We start from the raw sequence: 23,970 nt of genomic DNA on the forward strand, positions 1-23,970 counted from the left end.
CGCCATGATGGGACAAGGGCGCATGTGGCAGCCGTCCACAATGCTCACCCAGTCCCATGGCACAGGGACGGTTCTGTCTCCCTGCCACCTCACACAGGGACACGGTTCACAGCCAGATGTGACAACCTGCTTGTGGGGAGATGCCCCGAGTCTCCACAGTTCTCCACTCGGTGCTTCAATACCAAAACCCAGCCACTGCTGAGTTCCCCGGGTGCTTAAGCACTTGCTCCACTGCAGTGTGTACAGTTTAGAGGTAATTTCTCAAAAACTTCTCAGTGGCTGGAGCATACTGGTCTTCCTGCCACTCGCCAGAGCTCAGGCTAAGGCAGTCACCAGAAAATTCTCTCAGGGTGTTTTTAACTCTGCCTCCCTTTAGTCAGCTTTCTAGTGGTCATTACAGGAGATCTGGGAGGGGAAATGAATGTTTGTAAGATGCATAATTGAATAGAATATGTAATAGTAAGCAAACTGGGAGGATAAGTCTTAAACTGATTAAAAACTATGCAAGCAGAACAGAATTAAAAATAAATGAAACTCAGATACAAGCCTAATGAACAACTGCTTTTAACCAAATTTACGCATTCCTCTCCATGATCTGTGATCTGTGCACCAACCTGTTGTGTGGGCAAAGAGGCCACAAGAGGCCAAACGCCCTGGTTGGTAGTGCTCTCTCCCCTCTGTCGGCCTGCATTAGCTTTTTGCTCTCCACGTGCTACCATCTCCCAGCTTTGAGGTCCTGGGACCATTCTGGGAGCACACAGCACCTCATGGCCAGGCCACAGATGATGCCCTTTCAGGTACAAAAGCCTAAGTTTAGCACAAATGATTTTGAATGCAAAAGCAGGCCCTTAAAAAACAAACAAACAAACAAGGCAAAACAAGAAAAACACCACCAAGGTACCAGACTGCATAATGGATATTAGCCATGTTCCTAAGTGTCTTGCTGAATCAAGGTCATGGCCTATTGATTACAGACAATGTATTAACAATGCAGTTTTCTCAGAAATGATGACTGAGCCTAAATGTAGGCCAAGCCTATCCAGCAAGTACAGCAATGCCGACTGCCACGGGAGTTATCAGCAGCCTGGGGACGGTCACACCAGCAGCGCATGACTTCTCCCGCTCCCCAGGACTGCTTGCACACCTTTATGTGCTGCATTGCTGCATGAGTCGACGGGATCACCAGCACCCTGTCCTGCCAGAGGCAATTCAGAGCAGTGAAAATTGCTCCTAATTGCACATGGGCTGTCATTCCGGAGGTGTACTGTGCAGAGGTTTATAGCTGTGCCTAATCATACAGGTCTCAAAATGAGAGGTAATTAATAGAAATTAATTAGCCAGTGTTAATCAAGTAAAATCAATTAGCAAATGCTATAATAACAGCTGTATGGTAGGATTGCAAAGGATAGACTATTCAAGACCCAGACTAATGCTCCAGTGTCGTTCCCAGTATCTGTATTTAGCACCGCCCTGTCTCGATGTTCAGGGCCAGTTCCCTACACGGGGCAGAGCTGGAGTGCCGGTTCAGTGCCTGTCAAGCACTGGGGCACAGCTCAGCCCTTGCTGTTATGCTCAGCTGCCAACAAAAGACACAGCTACAAGCGTAAGACATGCTACTTCTCTCTGCAGTACTTCGCTGTGTGGTCCACATCCCTGCCCAACCCCAGCAAGTGCTCACAGCCTGAATATTCTGATCCCATCTCATTTATCCCGAGCACCACCAGGTGCTCCTAACAGGATCTGTGGTTACTTCGTCTCCCAAGGTGCAAGCTTGTACTCACAGCACCTTGAAAACATAGCCAAAGTGGCTTAGAAGATGAGTTCCCAGTTCTGGGGAACAGAAGTTTTGATGGCGGTAGCTCACTCCTCTTGCGCAAGCCGAGGAAGCTGAAGCCTGCAGTGCAAGTAAGGAAAAGTATTAGTGCCATATTGTGCTGTAAATGCTGCAGCAGGGGAATACCCACAGACTGTCGATTCAGTGTAGCATTGGCAAGAGCTGTTTTTATTGACATCTGCTGTTTTCATCGTTGCATAAGGAAACAGGAAGGAGACATTCAAAAACAGGATCCAGGTCAGGTCCTGGAAAGCTACACCCGGTGTCAGTGGGTGTGCAGGCCCTGAAACCTGGGCCATGTTCTGCTGTCATTTGCAGTCCCTTACCCATGGGTAAGCAACTTCGGCCAGTTTCCACAAGGTCTGGGTTGCACCAGAAATTAACCCACAAGAGCTGGGCAGGCACGGCACGCCAGAACCAGTGCCCTTCTCAGAAGCAATCAGCTTCTCCATTCATACCCCAGAGGCTGCCCTGAATTAAAGCTGGTTCATGCTCAGCAGCAACGTCCAGGCCACTCGGAAGTTAATGATGCAGAAGAGCAGCTGGGCGTAACTGCTATGAAAGGGGAGAATGTGCTTCTAGCTTTTCCATCATAGTTAATCATTAAAGCCTTTCATGGTCACAGAAGGTGCTGGCTTCCTTACAAGCTCCCCTTATCAGCCATAATTATTTCCTGATCTGCTTTCGCCTAACTACCTGGCAGACTTCTGCACAACACCCTTGAATCACCTGACTGCATTTATTGCCCTATATTCCAGGCCAAATGGGCCTCTGCTGTGTCAGCTGCAATATTTACAGCATGTTATTTCTCCCAGCCCATGCCCAAACATAAAAGCTGTTCTGCCCCCTGCCTTCCCTTTATACCATCCCTCTTCCCATGACAAAGCAAAACAGAGCAGTAAGCTAAATATCTCAGAACTCTTTCTTATCTTCTCTATGGAAGCAGCACAGCCCCTCTTGCATAAAGCCCAGGAGAGTTCTGCTGCCCTCCCCCTAATTCCATTTCACACTAAGTTTTCAATCATTTTAATTCTACAGATATTGTCCAGACACCTAAATTAATGTATTTCTATTTACACTCCTTTCCTTTTTTCTTTTCTTGTTTTCTGACAAAGACTAGCTCACCTCCATAGAGGAGAGAGACATAAATCCAGGTGATAGACCTTAAAACCTCACCCTTGCAGCATGTTATTTTCATGTCAGAGCCAGCGGAGCTGGAACTCAGCTTCATACTGAGCGCAGTCCAGGGTTACCAACTTAACTCTTTTATTGAATAAAAATTGATAGAGTAAGCCTGACAAGCACAGCAGGTTGAACAGATGAAGTCAAATCCTGAGGTCCTATATGAGTGGAGCCAGTGGAAATTTCCAAGAGCAAGAGAGGGCTTGTACTTGGATTAGTAAAAACAACATAGTAAAAAAAAAATCAAGAACTGGAGATACGGTCCCCGTGGCAGCTGTGATCGACTGACAGAAATTCTGCCCTCTGTGAAGCAGAAGAAGCCGTCCCATCTGCAGGTACTACGAACCCATACATGTACATACACACATACTGTACAACACCTGCTTGAGCCACCAACTAGAGTTTTCTATTCAAACATACACAAAGCGGACAGAGGTCTCCAGACAGGAAGCAGAAGAGTCAAGAACTGGGAACATGGCATTTCACGATCAAATTCATCTTGTCAGAGAGACAGCAACATCTACAAAAAGGAATAAAAATGCAGAGAAGGGAGATTTTGTTTTCACTGCTTAGGTTTATGAAAATACAGTTTTAGGGAAATTCAAAACCACAAAGTGAGCAGGGGATGTACACAGAATAACCCCAAGGCCAGATTGCATTGCTGTTGCTTAACCTTGGTGTCTGATACATGGTTGACTCTGCTTGCAGGCAACACCAAGGTCATTGTGAAACACCTGTAATCAACAATTCAAACCAATGCTTCCTCTTTCTTTCTAGCAAAGTATTCATGTAAAACAGCCAGTAATTCAGAGAGGTCTCAGATACAACCAAGAATTTGGAACTGCTTTGCTCATCTTTTCTTGCTCACTGCAGTCAGGTCACTTCCAAGGCAGACCAAATGAATGTGCACCACAGGGACACTGGGCATGCTCTGCAGGTACAGATAATACACTGGCAAGCATAAAATAAGAACTCACAGAAGTGTCTACCCACACGTGCATTTCTCTGCTTTGTGAGCATACCATGCTTCTTTCTGCTCTCACAGTCATCTATCATTTTGCCTATAGCCACTGCAGGACATGCTTTTAAAATGCCAGCTCGTGGCTCAGGATGAAGGCACGCAGGATCCCTGAAAATAGTGCAGAAAGGCTGGGTAGAGGAAAAGATGGTGAAGCTTTGCCACCACTAAAAGAAGATGCACCTACGTCATGATTCCTGTGGGGGGTCTCATCACCCTCTCTTGGAAAGCACAGGCAATATGCAAAGAACAGATTAACCAGTGATTCCGCATACTGCACAGCTTCTGTCTCCATGTGGGAGGATGCCTCAGCTCAGAAAAGAGATGGCAGGGGGAGGTGACAGAGGTCTGTAGAGACACAGATAGTGGTAAGGTGATTAAAGCGTTAAAGGCACAAGAGCCAGAACCACTGCACTTACCAGGTCCACTAAAATTCACCAAGATGCTGATGCCAGTTGTCGAGTGGATGCACAGGAGGTTATGCCAAGGGAAGGACCACACTACCTACAGTTCCTCTCTTATACTTCCCCCAGGTATGTGTTAGTGGTCACAGTCAAGAGAAGGTGAAGGCAGGCTTTGGCTAGGGTCAGTCCAGGTCTCTCTAGTGGGGCATAAGGTGAGAGCTTACATGGGAAAACACGCTGCTTCCCACCCGGAGCAATACCCAGTCACGTAGCTCTTGGAAACTGCGCTTTTGATTTCTTGCAACATTCCATTTCAGCTCCTCATCCTGTTGCCTTCTTCCAGCTTTTTTTAGCATTAAATATACACCCTGATTTTAAATGACAGTTAAATATGCTGAAATAACAGCCTTGTAGCATGCTGTCAGCTGTCTGTCCACAAATAATCGCACTCCCTTCGCTGCTGCCTGTGTGCCCTGGCCCTTAACTAAAGAGGCTTCTTCCAGAGCTCAGTGCTCAGCCCCCCTGCCAAGACAGCCAGCAGTGGCAATTACAGAAGCCTCTCACTGTATCATGATGTCCCATCCATGGGGCACTCAAGTCCCACTGCTCCTGCAGACCAACCAGGGTGGGGGAATCGCTGTGGAGCAGAACCAGGCTCGCTTGTCCATGCACAACACATCTCGCACTTCTGTCAGGATGACCCCACAGCTTGACCTAATGATTGAACTACAAGATGCCTACCGTAGTCAGCAGCCATGAAAATTATTAGCAGCATTCTTTGAATTTTTAATGCTGTCTGAGAGATTTTAATCAAATCTGGTGGTAGGCAAAGCAGCCAGTGAAGATATTACACAGGAGGGAGGGAGTGTATCACCTGCCCTGCAGCTATGCCTTGTGTCACTGCTCCTAAATGTCTGCTACCAGAGTAGCTTGAGCAACCTTTTAGAGGGAAACTTGGCACAACCAGAGCATGCAGGGCAAGTTACAGCCACAGTATTTTGAACTGTACCTTTCCTTTTTTCAAGTTCACCCACCAGCTAATTGACATGTTGGTGGATGGTGTTGAACTTTCTCCCCACGGGTCCAAAAAGGATGCTATTTCCTTGTCTTTCACTGAATTTCTGTGCGAAATTCCTCCTGAAGATGGATTTAGGACCCTGGCACATACCTGTATCTTCTTGTTCAGGCCTTAGTGATCTGTTGCTGGGGCATGTTCCTAGTGCCGCAGGTCCTGGTTCACTGCAGGGCGTAGGTGGGAGCTTTCTGGCTTTTGCCAGCTTAGCAGCAGTGCCTGCGAGCCCCGGGGCACAGGGGGCCCTTCACCATCAATCTTCATCTTGCCTATCCACTCAGCCTTGTTTAACCACAGGGAAGGAGGCAAGGGACTGTTTCCTGCCTTACGAGAAACGTTTCACAAAACTGGAAAAAAGCTTGTTGCTATTTTCCTGAGGTGGAATTTGGTTTCCAGGTAAGCTTTCATTCCTAAAATCCCCGTGAATCACATATACAACCCCCCAAGAAATCCCACCTCGGGCAATGGGGTAGAGGTCTCGGAAAAGCGGTGCTTTGGTTAGCAAAACCTGGTCATTTTGCTTGGTTCCCCCTTCAGGAAAAAAAAAAAAATAATAATAGTAATAATAATAATAATTCTGAATTTCTTTCTGATCTGAACTTAGCCCAGAGACTGGACTAGTGACTGAACCATGCCCCAGCACATCCCCCGGGGCAGTGCAAGCCGCTGCCTTTTGCTCACACACGTGCCCCAAGATGCCTTCCAGGTGCTCCCAAACCCACTGTGCCCTGAGCTAAGCAGGCAGGTCCTCTCCCTCCCCATCGCCAGCACAGACAGATGCCACCAGTCGCATCCATCCCCGTGGCACAATCAATCTGTCAGCCCCAGTGACAGCTCTGCCTCCTGACGGCTCTTGAAGCGAGCAGCTCAGCTGGCACTGGGGAGCAGAGTTAAACTCTGTTATGAGATAGAGGTGTATGTATCTGCCTTTAACTCCACATTTTTGGTTCCGGTTTTTGGGTCTGATTTCCCCATGCCTATCTCTGTCTCACTGCAAAATAAACAGCTGCACCCTTACTATCAGCCAAATAGAAGAGCTTATGTGCAAAGCCCCTTGCCTCCTGCTCCCAGACCAGAGCACTGGAAGGCAAAAACAGAAAAACAAACAGCACTAACGTGATTTATCTTTTGTACAGGGGCTCCTCCTTCTCTTTCAAGACCACACGTTTCAATAATGAGAAACAGGGCACTCCCAACCCTCATGCACAATCCCTCTTTTATTTCTTACGCAGTAAGGAGCAAAGACATGAGACTTTCCTAACCGCTTCCCACAAGAACTGTCTCTGGCTTTGACTTTGATAATCCAGCCTGACTGATCTTCCTCTGGCGGTGGCACTGGCGTCAGCAGCCACAGTGATGGATGGGCTTTACAGCTTGAACGGCCTTTGGGACAGCTGGTGGAAGATAAGTGCCTAAAGCCCTCAATTTATGCCTCCTCAAGTTCCTAAGCCATAAGGATGTTCATAGATGCCTTTTCCCTTTACTGTTGGCTTTGAAACAGGAGCAAAATAAAAGGGTGAAAACAACAACAAAAAAAAGAAGTTGAAACTCTCAAGTCGCTGTGTTACATCCACTGCTAGAGGAAAGTGAATTATGTGACCAGGAGGAGAGTGGTGGTAGCTGCACAATTTTTCTACTGTCCCAATATCCTGATGCCATCAGCTCATATGCTGTGGTGTTTTGTTGTTGTTGTTGTTGTTTTTTTTTTTTTTTTTTTTTGTTAAGTTTCTCCTCTTGGTCTGAATTTTTATTCCATGCCTCCTAGATCAGGTGCAACAGGAGTGAATGCTGTTGCCTACTGGTAGGAAATGAAGGTAGGAGACATGGGAAGATCAATAGGTGAGCAGCCAAACAAGACGAAACATTGACCTAGACTTTGTGCACCCTAGCAAGATGTACAGTACCGACTTTATTTGTCAGATGCCAGAGACACCTCTCTTGTCAGGTTCCAATTCCAGCTAAACTCATATTATGCTAAGCCTTTCTGAAGTTTCCTCCTTCATGAGAGCATCTGTGATCACTGAGGCAATATAACAATGGCTGAAAATTTAAATGAAGTCAAACTGATAGGCCCCATTAAGATGCTCATCAAAAGCTACTAAAAACACACTGATTTATGCTTGCCAGCAGGAAGGTTTTGTTACAGGCAGTTACATTTTTCTTACTCAGTTTTCAGAGTTGCTTTTGTAGAGGTTTCACTGTTTAAGTATTGTAAAACTTATTGAATGCTCAAACAAAATTCATGACCAAATTACTGCAAATAAATGTAAATGCATTTCAGCTGACGCAGACAGCTAGCTGGGCACATGCTCCTAACCAATGGCAAAGATCGAGCGATCCAAGTTTCAGAGCCATGCACATGCACAGACAGCAGCAAGCAGCAAACTTTTGCCAGGGTTGAGCTGAACACCCAAACACCCTTCAAAACTGAAAATCAGAATAAAATTGTTCATTTTGTTCTTTCATGCTGACACAGACCTACAGCCATTTCCAGGGCAGGGACTGAGAGGGTGCTCCTAGACATCTCATTTTGATAAAAATCTAATTTGTCCTAAATGCCTTGGAGTTCAACACCCCAGGAGAACCCCAGCCACAAGCATACAGCAAAACTACATTGTGTTTCAAGACCTGTGAAATGCTGAGACTGACATGCAGTTGTGTTTTCTCAAGGAATGGGACATCCAAAATGCTTTCTCATTATAAAAACAGCAGGGCTAAGTTTTGAGGAAGAAGCCAGTTTTGTCTTTCTTTGTACTTGAGGACTTTCCCAACCACCACACAACCACAGAGAAAACAGATGTAACCAGGGTGAATGCGGGTAAAGAGTGATTCAGGATGTCTGAGGAAGCATCAAGTGCAAACAAGAGCTTTGAGATGAGGTAGTGCCTGCCTCGAAGTGAAACAGCACTGACAGCTGCCTGGTGTGTCACAGGGCAGTCACCCTGTTCCCTTCAAAGGTGATCCTTCCTGGAGATCAGACAGAGGAAAGTGGCACCTGCCTCAGAAGGGATCTGCAGCCATTTCCTCCCAGCTTATAAGGGCTGTGCTCCATGTGTGGTCTCGCTTCGTGCCCAGGTGCCCGTGGGAGTTGTTTGATTTCAGCATTCTGGGAATTGGAAGGAAAGGCCTCCAAGCTACTGAGTTCATAGGAATTGTGAGAAAACTCGTGGCCAAACAGAGCAGAAAGTCTCTGCTGGTGCTCCTGCTAGGGAAAGGGCTGATAAAGCAAGCTCTCCCTAGACACTGCAGAACTCCCAGGATGTTAGAAAGCAGATCTGACTCCTGCTGCTGCTTGCCAATCTGCTTGTTTCTTCCTCTGTCACCGATTCTGCTGGGCTTTGGAGCCCCAAATCTATCAGCATTCAAAGGGGACTTTTCCACCTCATCTCCTGAAACCTTCTCAAGTCAGTTTGTTTCTGTAATTTCTCTCAGACTTCTAAACAGCTCTCATTTTGGGGACCCTTTGGAGGCAGGCCTGGAGCATGCCCAGCTGACGACACATTTCCCTGCCATACAGGGGGATCTGATCCAAGGCCTGACTGTGCAGGAAGCTGATCCCCAGTTTTAGTCGGCCTTCAGAACAACTCATGTCTTGGCTATCCGTGAGAGAAATTCTTAAACGTTTGCTCAGAGCAAGTAGCAGCTGATGCTCTTAATCATCACAGAGAGGAAAGGGAGGGATGGAAAAATTCCCACCTGCCAGCCCTCTTACCAAGGCTTCAGGATGAGACCTTTTCTCGGGGGGGGAGCTGGTTCTCTGCTCTGCTCTTTTGAAGCATCCTGGCCTCAGATGCCATTGAAAGCAAGGTACTGGGAGTCTTGGTGGGCAAGTTATTAGGGTATTCCCCCCCAGACAGCTACAAAAACTGAAGAAAAGACAACTGAGAATCCCTCCCGTATCTTTTCTGAAATGACCCTGAGACTGGAAGTACTGAAGCAGCCTAACAGTAGGATAGAGTATCAGCACAGTATCAAAGGCTGTGAAACAGAAGTTCCCCAGATTTTCCAGTCCTCCCTTGTTCAAAGACCCCTCCTCCATCAAAGCTCAAACCCTGCTAGGACCAACAGATCATGTGAGAGGCATCAGAGGATTATTAATTTGAAAGAAATGGGTGGAAAGTGTGTCAAGCATGCTGAATCTTTGAACTGGGTACTTTAGAAGATCATTGCAAAATAAAAGACAACTATACATTCATTTTCCTTTTAGAAAGAACATATTGCACAAAGCCACAAAAGTTACATGACCTTCATGTGAAGGAGAACAGAAGGACCAATCTTCACTCATTGTAAAATGACTTGGAAAGGCAACAAAGCGATGCCAGTTTTCACCAGCTGAAGATACGACCAAATGTCTGCGGTACGCTGAAAACTATAAGGCCTATTCATTGTGAATGCTTCTGAGCATATGTTAATCAGTGAGAAATTTCTTTCCAGAGATAATTATGGAACAAATATAAGTCCATGAATTTGGCCTATTATGAGGACTGTGCCTTCCTCCAAGGCATGGAGTGGAGAGTGGGATCTATTAACATTGTCGGGCTGCAGACGACCTCTGAACTGAAGCTTGCCATGAATGTGTCCTTAAAGGATAAATACAATGGTCATCAGCTTAGCAGCCATGGCACAGTCAGGCCTGTGTTTAGGTTAATTTCCCTCTAAAAATGAAATGAGATGCTCTATATTTTCAACAGCAACACAGAGACCTGAAAGGAGAACCTACTTTCTGAAGAAAATCCGTGCTGCTCCTGCTGTGTAGCAGATGGCGAATAAATGGAGCACATCAGTGCCATCCCAGTCTGTATCACTGGCATCTCAAAACCACCCCAGAAAAGGTGGCAATGCCACTGAGGTCTAGTCCAGCATCTTCCATCTAAGACTCTTACAGGACTTTTGAACTGTGGAGATGTAATCCTAAAGCTACAACAGCAGAGATGTCTGTTTTTTCAGCCATCTACCTGAGACAATTTAGAGCTAAGACTTCCAAACAGTCCTTATGACAACCACAAGCAAGATGTACGTATGAAATCATCTAATGCTTTGCCAAAACAAAACAAAAATCTATATGAATGCTAGCTAGATCCTTTATTTGCCCAGGAAAAACTCCTGGCAAGAGAGTAATGCTGACCTAGTCCAATACATTGCACCTGAGACAATTCTGACTCCTTCTAGTTTTGATAAGCAAATTGTAAGCAAGGAGATATTTGCTAACCAGAATTATGCGCACACACTTAGCAAGGGATAGTCACAACATTAAATGGAAATAGATATAAAAGATTTTTCATTTCATATAATACAAGTAACTAGTACAAGTTCTCACACAAAAGCACGGGGAGCTGTGGTGAAGGTTTTTGGTGAAGGCTTTCCAGCCCTAATTCTCAGCAGTGAATGGTGACCAGTGCTCTTGGGCCCCCAGCACAAGACAGAAACAGAGCTGTTGGAGCAGGTCCAGAGTCCAACCCAAACCATTCTATAGTTGTACGGCCAAGGCAGGATGCTGTACTACACAGACCCAATCAAAAGAGCACTTCAAAATAGCATTTTCTTTTCCTGAAATAGAACGAACATCTTATGCAGAAGTTTGCCTTACTTCATGGCAAAGATCTTTGTCTATTTGAGAAAGTCAGCTCTTAACAGGCTGACCTTCAAGAGAAAGGCTGCTCTGCTGTTAGGGAGCTGACAATAACACCTGCTACACTCTGAGGTACAAGAGCACGCATCTCTCCATGTGCCTGACCTCTGCTCACCTCCTTCACTCTGGCCTTCCTGACTGGATTCTGTAACCCTCTATTTTAACTGCAAATCCCTCAAATATTTTCTGTGCATGCAGCTCTTGATGAGAATTTCCTGCTGAAGCACCGCCACCTATGAGTTGTTAGTGCAGGTGTCTTGCCTTATTACCCTGGAGTGTAATGGCTCTGTGGATTAAAGGAAGCTGCTTACCCAGGCAGCTGAAGTATGTAGCACAGGTGTGATGTCCCGAGACGTACAAGCACCACATCTTCATATCTGCACCAACAGTGAGCAGCTACCACATTTGGTTGGCAGGGAATCAGATGTCCTTCAGATCCTTTCTTTGTTCCCAAAGGTTCACAAGATAGGAGACTAAAACACAAGATAGAGAAAAAAATTAAAAAGGTGTGCTAACTGATGTTTGCACACATACACACACACACAAATCACCCATTTATTTTGTTATGGGCCTAATTTTCAGTCTTTGGCAACAGTTTCCATAACAAAAGGGAGCAGCCTGTAGCGTGAGTCACACTGTTATATCCCCCTGGCACTTTCCACAGGGGTTGGCAGCGAGCAGCCAACACGGTGGCACCGTGTTCCTGGGATTTGCTGGCCAGTCCCTCTGGTTGCCACGTTCAGGCAGGCAGGCTGGCGCTGGCACAGGCTGTGGAGGGGCTCACACAGTCACTGACGGTGCTCCTCGAAAAGAAAAACTCTGAAAGGGTTTCTAGCTGCAGGGAGGACTTCCATAAAAAACATTTTAACAAGTTCTCCATGGAAAGACAACTTCTAGGTGTGCACTGCTCCAGTTTAGATCAGTGTTATGATGCTATTAAAATGGAGGAAAACAGGTATCTTCTCTGTATGAGTTCAGCAGGAACGGAGGCAAAGCCCCTGTCCACCTAGGATAAGATGAGCCCCCAAGTCCAACACTCGTGTTACCTCCAGCTTTGCATCTGCCCATTTCCATCGGCTCCACAGGAGTCATTCTTCATTTATTCTTTCCTTTGTCTTTAGTTCACACGTTTATTAGCAGCAGACTGAAAGAAGAAAAGGGCTTATTAAAAAAAGCAGGGGCTAAGCCCCTTCTGCTCTTAGTCTCAGCTTCATCTAGAAGAATTCATAGGACACCAACCTACAATTAACACGTTCTCCACCCCCAAGTCCTGACCCTAACACCTGCACAAGAGCACTGGGTGCTGCATACAACTTGGCTCAACCTGTGCTGACCACAGGATGCCAACCGCCAGGTACTGTCACCCACGAGCCCACCTCAGGGGCCAGAGAGTACCCAAGGGAGTGACTTATTGTCACTGCACGCATCTGCAGTCCCAAAGGTTTGCTCTTTTAGGGCAGGAAGAGCAATTCCCAGCTAGTGACGTGAGAAAGATGTGAAGGCAGGAGGGCTCTGTAAAACAAAAAGGAAGACGACGGACACCCGAGGAGCCACATAGTACAGATCTGGCTACCCGTGACACTAGCCAGAACGTCCTTAGGTTAAATATGTCAAAAGCCCTCCTTAAGAAAGAGTGCCCAAATCAGAAGAATGGGACAGAGTTTAGTGGAGTTGAACCTTTGAAGCCATGGGATCAAAGCGGCGGGGAGTTGAACTTGGACATCTCTGAAGTAGAAGCAAGGAGAAAACTTGGCTGGGTGGGCACCTACCATGCTTGCACCCCAAACTTCTCTCAAAAGGGACTGAGCAGATCCAGGAACACCCCTGTAAAGCTAGTGTATGTTTCTTCCTCGCCATTCATCCAGAATTGCATCAGCTGGAGAGCAGATTTCTCCCTGCATGTGAAAAATGTGCATCGGGTCATCAGGTCAGCTCTCCCCAAAACAGGCTTTCTTTCACCTACCCTACAAAAGGCCCAGTCACACCACAGGTCTGCTTCAGAGCTCTCTCTACAAAAATCAAATCAACAACAACAAACACCACCACAGCCCTGTGACAGCCTCAGTGCCCCCAGTGCACCCATTCTTTGGAAGCTCCCAGCCCATCTCACATCCATGGCTGGCCTCTCTGCTCACCTCTTCCTAAATCGCCTCACCCTGAAAGCAACCTGGCATGTTTGGAAATTGCGACAGAAAAAGAAGCTAGATCGCAGGCATGAAAGGACGGGGAAAAAAAAAAAAGGGAAATTTGGAACAGAGCAATCTTCTGCTCTCCATTTGTGTCATGTTCTCACACACAGCCCCCGCATCAACGCAGGCAGAGCGCAGCGACCGTGCACTGCTGAATGAGAACGGGGCTAAGTCTGTAACAGCGCTCTGTTGCCAGCCCTTTCCCCATCTCGCCTGCCTTGCTTCTCCACACAGCCTGATCGGGGCAGGGGTTCTGCTGCCCACCGTAATTCAGCCCGAGTTTTATTAGGCCCCCCAGGAACTGTCATAAACCCAATGAATAATGGATGCGTTGCTTAACTGAGACTATGAACCAGCTTGTAAAGAACTCACTAAAAGTCACTCCAATTGCAATTCACTGCAGTTCTCACCCTGCAAAAAGCAATGTGACATCCATCAGGAGTATCACTAGCAGCGTGGCCCGGTTATGCCTGAGCCCCTGGTTTCTCCCAGTCAACAGAACTCTGAGCATGAGCAAAAATGACAGGATCCAACCTACGGCATTAGCATCTTCCTTCCTCATTAGGTCACTGAAAGCTCCCTGCGCTCCCTGAAGTCTCACTATTTGCAAAATCGCTCCAAGCAAATGCTTTGGATGGGCGGGAGTGCCGTGCACGCATTAAACAACCGCATTCCCGGGTGGCCATAGAGAAGGCCCGTGCTCGGAGCTGACACAGCTGTGCATGGCACAGAGAGAGGGCTGTGCCCTGCTTCTGTTTTCTCAGAGTCCCTGAACAGAAGGCCAGGATGGAGGCAGAAGTATCAAGTCACTTCTGCTAGGAAAACACTTTTAAAATGTTATTTCCGACACAGTCATCACTGAAAAGTGCCAAGGAAATGGGGTCTTCAAACGCAGAAGTCCCCATAGAGAATCTGTCTAAGGCAACACAAGCAATACTTTGAGTTTGTTTTTTTTTTTTAAATGAATAACATTCAGTAATCCAACAGTCAGAAATTAATCATCACACAGATATTAGGCCTCTCTGTTAAAATAAAATGATTATTAAAGACTAAACAACAAAGCTGCCTTCATGTGGACAGGGCTTGCCTTCCTATCTACTTTCAGGTTAATATTGAAGTAAAACTTATTCCAGATTAGACAGCAGTGTACCCACCTCTTTAAGCACCAGACTGATCTAGAAAAGAGAATGGAGCAGAACTGTGCCCTGACTTAGGTGTAGCAAGCCCCAGGCAATATACTCGATTCCTTCCCTCTTTCTGCACACCTCTCTGCCATCACGCCTCCTGTCTGACAACACAAATCTTTTGGAGTCCCACAGCAGGACGATGGGCTGCTCAGCATGAGCAAAGGCCATGTGATCTGTCTCTTACTCCTCTTCCCAGCCGATCTCCAAACAGTGTTTTGTTGCTAACAAACAGATTGTGACTCACTGAGACATTCAAAATTACATTCCTGTAATTTTCATTTTTTACTTTGCTCACTCAAATCCAGCCCGTTGTGGCTTGCCCAACTTCTGTTTGGCAAATACTCCCTCGCTGGCCTCGTGTGTGTCTGAACATCAGTTCAAAAGGAGATCCAGCCAGGATAGGGCTAGAATAGACCAGTTTCCACACACAGACAAAAAGCAAACTGAAGAAGTCTAAATTAAGCAATTCTCAGGTCTTCCCAATACCAGTGCATCTGTCCCCCAAAAAATGAAAAGCAAGAGCTCAAGCCAGCAAGGACAACCGCAAAGCCCAAGCAGAAGAGCAGGCAGCGTGAGACTTCCCAGAAAACATGCCACTGATCTTCACATCGTGGTGACGGCAGGCCAGGGTACCACCACCGCATCGATGCGGTACCAAAAGCAGCCCATGTAGTTACTCTCTGAGCCGTGAAATCACCGCGCTTATTATTTTGGCCACTTCTATGAGCATCCTATTTCTATGGCTTTAATTGCTGTCATACCAGAGAGCTGCCTGTCACGCTAGCCAACTAACCCACATCGGAGAAGCAGCAATGTTCCCGCCTGGAGGCTCCTTTGAAATCCATCTGTGTCTAGATTACCGCCTGTGCAGCCTCAGAGCGCCAGGCCATGCCTGCACCAGCATCCTGCCAAAAGCTGGGTGCAATCTTGTCTCTGCCCAGCCAGGGACCAGGCAGAAGCCACCCAGCAGGATGCCTGAGCAGGGCTGGCACCGACCGCGTAACAAGCTCTAACTTAACTTTCCAGATTGTATTCCAAATCTTGTGATATTTACACTCTCAGAACATCAGTTGATCACTCAGGAGGATGCCACAGGGCCAGGAGTGTCTTCCCCAACATGCAGACTTGCTTCAGGACAGCAGAATGAGAAGACAGGCATTTCTGGGGCTGGCTAGGGCTAATACACTGCTAAGGTAAGTCAATATTTTGCCTCCTGTCAACTTCGCAATCCATTCAATCATTGGTCACAATATTTGAATATGAGGCTTATAAAGGTGGTTGTGAAGAAACCCACTTCTGTTGTTTTATATTTACGGTGAGGTTTAAAGACTACATTGTTCTTAGAACATACCTGAGATGTTTTAATTCTTTCCTCCCAGGTGATTACAGGGCTCTACCCAAAGCAATGTTTGTGCTCCATTATCACGATGGACATAGACAAGCTTTCCCAGCTTCATTCAGTAGCTTTCACTGGGCAGTGCAATGAAAGAAAAGACAACATATTTAACCTTTCCTGTGGTAACAGCCATCCTAACTATCATTTTTGAGCTGACAGGACTGTCTGGAGCCAGGCACCCATTGCTGTTTCCTCATCAGCCTGGCTCTGGTTCCAAACAGCCCTTCAGAAACTCAATTACGCAGCTACGCACCCAGATTTCTTCTCCCACTCCAAGCTCTCCCAACCACGTAGATGCCCCAGGAGAGGTAACAGAGCCTTACTGAAGGTTCACAGCCCTGAAATTCCTTGCAGATGTGCAACTAACTTGCTCAGGAATACCACGGAGCCTACAGGTGGAAGAGACAGAGGAGAAGCTAAAGTAGCGCTAAAATATCCACTGTTGAAGAAATAAGTAGCTCAGAAGACAGAAGTGATTTGGTGAAGGAGAAAGGCCATGGATTTCTGTCTATGAAGATGTTGAAAACACTCATATTATTTCAACCAAGTGACAGCATTTTAAAGGAATCTTTGTGGAACAGAACAGCCCAGGTAACAACATACCTGGATTTTATTTTCTTAAGACCCTTAAAAGTTGTATTCTTAGGTAAAGAAGGCGTCCAGATATCTGTTTAGTTTTCCTTGTCCTTTAGGTTCCTAAAACAACATGGCCTCAATGTTTGAGGGTCTTGGCATTTCAGCATTTTCTACAGCAATATTTGGCTGCCTGGCTTCCTAATCTAAACACCAGTCATGAAGCTGGTTCTCCAACATCCATTTGCAATTTCTCCAAAGTAAACATACTAGAGGCTGCTAAATGTTCTCCCTCTGTACCTATCTCGAACTCTAAGCTATACTTTACATTACAGTAAATGTTATGTTTACATAATATGTACTTTACATTACGGATTATGTTACTGCTCTCCTGGCACAGTCTGCCCAGGACCTTTCAGCATCCAGCTCTGTTTTCCACTGCACACAACTTGGTTGAGTTTTAGCTCCTTGTGTTACGATTTTCCAAAACAAGTAACTATCTCAAGCTGGACTTTTCAGCTATTATGAGATTATATCTAAAAAAAAAAAATAGATTTTTTTTTTTCTACAGCCTAACCCTCTGCTATGCCACCCAAATGAGACTAGCATTTCAACAAGAAATGTTCATCTCCGTATGGCTTGGAACAAGTCCACAACACACATTTGCATTATCCTTCCTCTTGCGGAGCAGCATATAATAGAGGAAGGACTCAACATGACCAGTAAATAACTCCAGTCAATCAAATGACAAATAAATGATGCATGCTGCAGATGTATCTCAAGTTTGACCCGATGTAGTCTCACTCAGCCAGTCCCCCAAGCTGTCCTCAACGGAGTGCCAACCATGCAATGGTTTACTCAACTGAATTAGGAATACAAAACAAAAAAAAAATACAAAAAAAAGGGAGTGAAGGGAACCACACACCCCTGCAGACTTCTAGGAGTTGTTAATACTAATTTTAAGCTGTGACCTCAGACCTGTGCCTAAATATCCAGAGGATATTCACCTTTTAAGCCACAGTTTCCACTTCCCTGCTTACAGCTCATTCCTTAACACAAACACAGCTTGGTGATATCCGAAGCATAAATCAGTAACGTGGCCAACATCTCCATCAGCTCTTCTAGGAATAAATGTTGTCATTTAAAAAGAGGTGATCAAGCTTGTAAAATTAAGGAAGAAACATCACTTGCAACCCAAGTGATTCTGTTAACAAGCTGGATTCCTGCTTCAGGTTTTTGTCTGATAAAGCCATGTATACGACTGTATGAAAGGTTGTAAGTAGTTGGAAAGTGGAAAGTCCACATACAAGGTTTTCTACCATATTGCAACCGTTGTTTAAGCTTTTTGTTGACTCCTGGAGCTGAGTCATTTCATCTGCCTTGTGCATGAACACGCACAAAGCAGCTCCACGCTCGGCACAAGCATGGGGTAGGAGGGCAATCAGCTGTGCGGGAGAATCTATTTCCCCCTGCACGAAAATGTAATTTCATTTTCAGCCGATACCTTTATTTCTACAGTCTCTCAACTCTAGAAATGCAAAGGTTTTTAATGAAGATATGCAATCTTCAGGACTAGAGGTGACTGAGGCATGTCGTTATTAAAATCCACACCTCGCACCACTACATCCACACGCTGTTAAAAGACCACTTTGGCCTCTGAGCAAAGCTTGGCTCTTGTAGTTAGGGACAGGGAAGGAAGAGGGAATAGGGGTCTGTAGGAGCAGCAACACCAGGGCCTTTGTGGGCCAACAGCCACCAGTTCACCCACACCAATGCTGTGTGTTCATTCAGCCCCAGCCCTCCGCGGCCACAGCGTAGTCATGGGCTGATGCCAGTTTTCATAAGGTCTAAAAGAGAAGTTTGGAGCAGGGCAGCTCTGTCCTGCTGCACCGATGGAGCCCCGGGGAAGCGACCTGGCATAAGCAAGGTGCCGCAAGGAGAAGGGTTTAGACAGGCCTAAGAACTTTCAGCAGTGCAGAGAACTAGTGACAGTGTTCTGTGCTGCTAAAATGATGCGTTTCTGGCTTTTTATGTGAATGTCCTTTTACACTGCCCAAATAATTAATTAAAAGAAGTACCAACTCTCTTGAAGAAGGTTGTTTCCACAGCTGCCTTTGTATGGCATGTGCATGCCATTTGTTGAAATATTATAAGACTTTATAAACATCAAGCATTACTAAAATAGATTTCTTTCCCCCCACTCACCCTCCCTCCTCCTTCTTCATTTCAAGTCTGTGTAAAACCTTTTGCAAAAGATCCAGATTCTCCCACTGAAACCAAGTGCCACTTGTCTGGAAATAGATATCTCTGCCTCAAAAAGCATCCAGAGCAGATGGGCAGGGACAAGATGCTCTGGTATCACAAGTTCATGCTGTCTCTCTGATTACGCATCAGGGGAACGGTCAGAGGGGAGCACATGCCTGGCATTACCTCTTTCAGGCTTCTTTACCAAAGGGATCAACATTTAGCTGAAATGGAGAAGAGAGAAATTCATTTCAGTATTGGGGATACCAAAGTGGATCCAAATTGCCTTTAAATTCTCCTAATGCTCAGCTTTGGTGCCAGGCCTGAGCAAAACAAGGACACACACACCAAATGCTTTTCAGGAGAGCTGACCAGGAACAGGCAATCCAGACTAAGAGCGAAACACCGCAAGTTTTCCCTTCTCTAAAGAACTAAAAAACAGGGACACTTAGAAGTTCACAAGCTGCAGTTATTTCAGAACAGACAGAGCTGCTTGCATCAAGCTTTATTTTTACAGAGTGTGAATAATTTCTCACTTGAAGGTAGCTGGGATCATTCTGCTGTTGGTATCTCTGTCATCAGCGACGCTAAAAATACAGTAACCTCCAAGTTCAGCCACGGCGTGCTGTCAGCTCTGGGCCCATGCACACGGCTGCCAGGTCTCCTTCACCTGCTGACAGCGAGCAGCAGCAGCAGGCGCTGCCACCTTTCAGCTCCAGCCTCTGATGTGCAGCACCAGGCCCACCCTCTGCGCGCACACGCACAGCTCTTGCTTCCCCATTTATCCCCAGCAGTAAATATTTGATTTTTCCTCCTGCTCTGACAAAGAACGGCAGCCTGTAATTACAGCTAATCCTGTAAAGGTTGCGGTGCTGTCATGCACTTTTGCTCTCACCCTTGCTCGAGGGACCGCACAGCTGCCTTTGCTGCACTGCACCAGCAGCTTACGCCCAGCCAGAAGGTACATTACCCAAGTTTGCCTACAAAAGGGCAGCTAGAGAGCGAGCCAGTAACGAAACCTTCATTTTAATTGATTATTTACATATACCTTAATGTCCACCCCCTCCAGAAGAGAAATTATCTCGCAACATATGAAGATAGCTGTGCTAATTATGATTTCAGTTGCCATGAAACAGTCTTCAAATGTGGTCCCTCCCGTTGGGCTATAAACAAGGTCTTGGGGTGTGGTTTGCTCTACAAGGAGAAATAGCTGCAGCTTCACCAGCAGTGTTTTCACCTACAGGGGATTGTGCAACTGTGTGCCAGGAGCTGTAGCGAAGGGCAGAACTGGTTTTTACACCAACTTAATGCACGGACAAAAAGTCCATTGGGTATAGGCTATGGTTCTGGACATCTTTAAACAACTGTCTGAGGGAAAATGGAAGAGTGTTGAGGGAGGAATTGCTCTGCACCAGCCACCTCCTGGGTCTAGTACCACTTCACCACTGCACATCTGGAATTTGAGAGATGAGCCTTGGTCTCACCTCCTTTGGCCATTGCAATGGGCCAGCTGGAAGTCAGGCTTCCCACCAGCTTAGACCTAGCAGCAGCCTGACCAGGGGGGCTCTGCATCCTCATCCTCAATGCCAGGACAAGTGCTTTGGCAGGGGGAGGTGAAAAAACAAAAAGCCCTTCATAGTGCTGCTGGGTCTGCTTTGAAATGGCTGTAGTCTGGTCAAACACTGAAATTTAGGATTTGCATTAGTAACACCATTGTCTTTGGTCTGGGTTGCACAATGTGGTGTTTCATACGCTGGCACAAGAATCTCATTCTGTTTCCCTTGGGAGAGTTGCTCCTCTGCCTCTTACAGTACTAGATGTTAAGTTGATATTTGAAGGTATCTGTAAGGGAACTCGGTATTTTAACAACTTTGTTATCCAGCAAATTTCAGCACGGTACCAGCTATAAACAAGAACTCTGACACTACAGAAACAAAGCCAGGGCACCACGTCTCTCAGAAGACAAGAAACACGGCGCATCCAGTATTTTCCTTTGCCCAATGCAGTGATGGGAAGATAGAGAGGTGGCCTCAAATTCAGTATCAATCCACCACCCTTCTTCCCAATGGAAAAGGGGGCGTCCCTCCAGCACACACCAGGACCGACCCCAGCAGAACAGCCCGACCCTGCCACGGGGGAAGAAGGGACACCAAGCCTGGCTTCCAGAGGAGCCCGGGGCAAGCAGCTGCACTTCCAGCAATGGTCATTTGAAAGAGCAGAACTGCTGTGCTCAACTCCACATCGTTTCTGCAGAACCAATAGCAGGACCCGTCATGAGAGAGTTAAAAGAAAACACTGCCTAGACTACAGGGCTTGCTGGCCAAGTCATCGAGGGCTCTTGTACTTCTGATGCCTCTTGTGCTGATGCATGCAGGTTTTGACGTAGAACTTTGTTCGGTGGAGATAAACCACGTGCCCTCAACGCTCAGCAGTCAGTCTCCCGAGTGCACTGCACCTCTTTTTGTCCCTTGTATTCGGAAAGATTTATAAAATAATTTTACCGGCTCACTTCAGCGCTCTGAGTTATGTTCTGCAATAATTGTGAAATCCCCACGTGGCCGCTGAACATAACAGAGACATCGCTGCAAAGGGCCTGCTGCGAATTCTGCCCAGTGCCTGTACACCACAGATGCTCCTTCCCAGTGTAACCGAACCAAGCCCATGGCAGTTTCATATCGGAGGAATTTCTCCAACAAGTCTCACCTCAGTGAGGGAAAAAAAAATAATAGTTATGCTTCCCTGCCACCCCCAATGGAAAACCAACCCCAAACACGTGGCTTAAGGCCAACAGAGGGCTCTCCCAACCTTTGAGCTAACTATTAAAATATTTTAAAAACAAATAACTACACGGTTTCTGTTTTAATCCGCCTCCTTCCAGACAGATACTGGCAAAAAGATACTGGCAAAAAAAAAAAAAAAAAAAAAAAAGAAGGAAGGGCTGCAAATACAAATGCTAGAGGCTTCTCCTCCTTACATCTGTTCATCATAGTCACATGCTTTCTCCTCCCCACACATACTTTTTAAAGATAAAATCCTATCTTCAAAGCTGCCTCTTTACACCATTTCCAACTGCCTCACTGTTTTGGTTTCCGTTTTCTAGACAAATTCTCAGGTCTGAAGCCACTGCCTCTGGGTGCCTACAAGTTGACTTTCACGTACAGAACACCTTGAAAGGCAGGAGGCGCATTGTGTTTTTCAAAATAGGGTTCAAACAGTGATGACAAGGAGATGGACTCCTCGTGGCTTTGTGGAGCAGGAGCAATGCCCTGGCCCTGCAGAGGTCTCAGACCTGAGCTGGGTTGTATGATTTAGTCACTCATAAACTTAAATAGCAGTCACCTCTGCATTTATATTCAAGATGGAGACGGTCCCTTGGAACCAGCAGAAGCATCTCCTGAAGTGGGTTTGCAAGAAAACTTTCGCATCATGTCTCTGAGTTCGCTCAGAGCAGCACAGCCCAGTGATGCCAGCTGAGGTTCAGTTCACACCAGCAGGGACAGGACCGATCGCTATTAAACTTGCAACATTCTGTTTTTGAAATTGGCTGATTGTGCCTGAGCCATTAAGTGCTTCTAGAAGGCTGATGGACTGATGTTATTGATTGGGATGATGTGGCTGCCAACAGAGAGGCTGCACAGAGCATTTCAGAGTCCAATTTTGTTGCAACACTAAACTGCATTGTCCATAAAAGCCTTGGAAAAAGGCTGTCATCAGAGCTTTGTGATCAGTCACCTCCTAGAAACGCTGCCAAAACTGCCTCCACAAGGCTTCTTCGGCAGGTCTCGCTGCTCCCTGTTCCCTGGAATTGGCTTTTCTCCCCCAGACATTATCTGCTTGCTTGTAATGCTCTTGCCCCACTTGCAGCCTCCAGCATCCCAGCCTCCTGAGCTCTCTCTGTCCCCACCAGCACTCATGGCAGGGGCAGACCACGAGCACACAGGTCCTGCAGGCACCAGCTTGGCCCCCCAGCACTGTCGCTAGCTGGGGACTGCTGGCACAGGCTCCAGAGCACATCCCTCATGCTTATGAATTATCTCCTTGCAGTTTCATTATCAAAACTGGGAAAGGTTTGCTTAACGCCTCCCTGAGTTTTCTAAGGCTGATTCTTCACTGCTGCCCTTAAATAACAGTGACACAATTGGGATTTCCTTGAGGCTGAAGCTAGAAGGTATATAAACATTCACATTACGTTCCTTCGTAGGGGATCCCCTGCCCCTTTACAAACTGCACAGGCATAATAAAACAATGTAATGAAGCAGGCAAACATACACCGAAATATCAACCATAAAATTTCAGTGCCCAGGTATCCCCACCAATAGCCTTCAGCTTAAGCACGTGAAATTGGGCTAGTACTACAAAAACAAACATTGCTTCAGCTTCGCAACCAAACTAGCAGGAAAAGGAGGAGATCTGGGCAAGCCCCTCCTGGTGCAACCAGGTTCAGAGCCACACAGCTGGTAACAAAGACAGCTCCCCAGTTTTTGTAGAAAACCAGAGCAATTCAGGCTCAGCAAATTTGGGGAATTCTATGGGAAATGGCTTCCTGGGTGTCTGCTGGTTGGAACTGCAGGCTGCCAGCTTGCTATATAACCTTGGTGAAATACCGGAATTAAGCTGGCTGGATGGGTCTCAACTGCGTATGAATACACCACATCCAGTCCCCCCTTAGGGAAACATTTGCTATAATGCAGACAGGATTCCTAAACCAGGAAAATCCTAACAGGAGCAGTGCCTTCATCCAAGCAGGACCAACAGATCAAGGGACTTCAGTAATCACAACTGAAAAGCACAGTCCAAATTGCTGCTCCCACTGGCGTCCCCCTGTGTCCCCAATAAATCCTGTCTCTCTTCCAGACATAAGGGAGGCTGCTGTGAAAATGACACTCCAGGTCACGCAAGATCACTTTGCGCTGAAAAATGCTTACACTCAATTTCTCTCCAGCTCAGTTAGCCTTTGGGCCATCTTCCTAACTTTGACAGTAACATCTGTCACATAAGCTTCCAGAACTGATTTTTTTTTTTTTTTTTTTTTAATTTCTTTATATGAATGCTCTGCATTTGAAAAGGAAGAAGGCTGACAGGAGCAGGGAAAGGGGGAATGAGCACGTCCCAGTGGAGTAACGGAGGACAAGGTTAGAAAACGTGAAAAATGTGAAAATGCCCACATGCTGCCGCTGCTACAGCACCACTGCTGGAGCCACAGCGGTCTGAAGATGGTTCAACCAATTCACACCTCCCCGAA

At 46.3% G+C, this 23,970-nt stretch overlaps 1 long non-coding RNA gene across 1 annotated transcript in view; it reads right to left on the bottom strand.

Moving 5' to 3' along the window:
• Positions 1-23,970, bottom strand: part of LOC309881706 — a 91,059-nt gene that overhangs the window by 11,169 nt on the left and 55,920 nt on the right. The window contains exons 3-4 of the long non-coding RNA XR_014318172.1: positions 12,186-12,283; positions 11,451-11,612 (exon numbers count right to left, since the gene is read on the bottom strand). This is a non-coding gene — a long non-coding RNA (uncharacterized lncRNA). The remainder of the gene's footprint in view (positions 1-11,450; positions 11,613-12,185; positions 12,284-23,970) is intronic.

Source organism: Aythya marila (assembly GCF_965140915.1).
Source record: "Aythya marila genome assembly, chromosome: 10".
Classification (NCBI taxonomy): domain Eukaryota; kingdom Metazoa; phylum Chordata; class Aves; order Anseriformes; family Anatidae; genus Aythya; species Aythya marila.